This window comes from Salmo trutta, chromosome 3 (assembly GCF_901001165.1).
Source record: "Salmo trutta chromosome 3, fSalTru1.1, whole genome shotgun sequence".
Classification (NCBI taxonomy): domain Eukaryota; kingdom Metazoa; phylum Chordata; class Actinopteri; order Salmoniformes; family Salmonidae; genus Salmo; species Salmo trutta.
Genome location: NC_042959.1, coordinates 47,374,940 through 47,376,853, shown reverse-complemented (window position 1 = coordinate 47,376,853; position 1,914 = coordinate 47,374,940). Strand labels below are relative to the sequence as shown.

Below are 1,914 nucleotides of genomic sequence, written 5' to 3'. Positions count from 1 at the left end.
CTTTCTTCCACTCCAAATCTACCATTCCAGTGTTTAACTTGCTATATTGTATTTACTTTGCCACCATGGCCTTCTTTGCCTTTACCTCCCTTATCTCACCTCATTTGCTCACATTGTATATAGACCTATTTTTCTACTGTATTATTGACTGTATGTTTGTTTTACTCCATGTGTAACTCTGTGTTGTTGTATGTGTCGAACTGCTTTGCTTTATCTTGGCCAGGTCGCAATTGTAAATGAGAACTTGTTCTCAACTTGCCTACCTGGTTAAATAAAGGTGAAATAAAAAATAAATATACATTAAGGAGTTAGCCTAGCGGTTAAGAGCGTTGGCTCAGTAACCTGCCCTTGAGCAAGGCAGTTAACCCCCAAAATAAACTGCCCCCCGGGCGCCAATGACGTGGATGTCAATTAAGGCAGCCCCCCAGTACACTTCTAATTCAGAGGGGTTGGATTAAATGTGGAAGATGCAATTTGGTTGAATGCATTTAGTTGTGCAACTGAGTTGGTATTCCCTTCACTAATAGATTCTGCTAGTGTGTTAGAGAATGACTAACAGTGACTGAGTGGACTGCCTTGCTGGATCAGGTGACTGAGTTAAGACACAATGGCTCACACAACACTGCAGCTGTAAGTCCGTTTTTTTTCTCACAGAATGGATAGTCTTTTGTTTTAAAGATAAATCAGAGGGCACATCTTTTTATTCCTAAAATATCTGTTTAATTTTAGTAATGGACAGCAAGATTTTAGTAAGGTACAAATAGGTCATACACACTGCATTTATCGTTCATATTCCAGTACCCAGCCTGACCTGACTATACATTTACATTGTCTGCACATGAGAGTGACTGTTTATTTCTATAAAAAGTTAAATTATTTTCACGGACAATGTCCCAACAGTAATGTTGAATGAATCTGAAAAACTTGTTTTGAACAGATTGCATTTCTTAAAACTGGTAATTGTGCTAGACTTAAAATATGAAATTGTTGAATGTAGTTTCTCTCTGGTGGTGGTGCTGGTGGTTGTTTTCTGTCTTTAGAAAGAAGTAAACTGCTGTGGACATGGCGTTTCCCCTTGGCTGAATTGGTCTGGCTGCAATCACATGCTCCGATACCCCAACATCGCTGTGGAGCCCTCAGACTCTCCCTGGTGCACTGACATTAAACCATTTGGTCAACCATGCTGTTTTCCCTTACACATTGGTTTGGCTCCGGGCTGAAGTTTCCCTAGGTACCGATCTAGGATCAGCTCCCCCAAACCTTAACCATTAGTGGGGGAAATGTAAAACTGACCCTAGACCAGTGCCTAGGGGCAACTTCACCCTACATCTTTGAGCTCCACATCCTTGTTAAGCCACACAGGAAACACCCCTTTACTTGGCAATGACCACACTTGTTTTGAGTGAAGAGAAAAGGCTAGACTTAATGAAGAGAAAATATAATCGTACAGTTCTACTCTCTCGCTCTCCTGTCCTTTATTCTCTCGTACTTTCCAAGAAAGAGATGGCTTGTGGATGAAAGTCAAATCCCAGAAATGTCACCTGGTCTATTTTATTGGTGTTATCATTTTAAAACTTAAAAGGATTGTGCAGAAAGAAAAGTCATGCCAGGGTGCATTGTATCAAACAGATGGTTACATTGTGCAGTGGTTTGTCAAAGTAGGACAGCGTGTACTGTGTACAGTATATTAGACTATTGATGTGTCCATCCATGCTTGTAGCGAGGATGGGGGTTGTCTGGAGGTTATCAGGAGGCAAGATCCAGGGCAGAGATATGGCAAGCAGGACGGGGAGCTTTCTGTTGCACATAAGAGTCAACTGTAGAATATCCCAAATATACCACATAATACAATTTTGCCCCCCAAAAAAGTTAAAACGAGGATTTCTCTCTGTTCTCTTTTTTTTTCTTTCTCCA

At 40.9% G+C, this 1,914-nt stretch overlaps 1 long non-coding RNA gene across 1 annotated transcript; it reads left to right on the top strand.

Moving 5' to 3' along the window:
- The first annotated feature begins 350 nt into the window (after window positions 1–350).
- Window positions 351–1,455, top strand: LOC115176703 (uncharacterized). Its single transcript, XR_003872271.1, has 2 exons — window positions 351–630; window positions 1,041–1,455. It is a non-coding gene; the product is annotated as an uncharacterized LOC115176703 (long non-coding RNA).
- The last annotated feature ends 459 nt before the right edge of the window (window positions 1,456–1,914 follow it).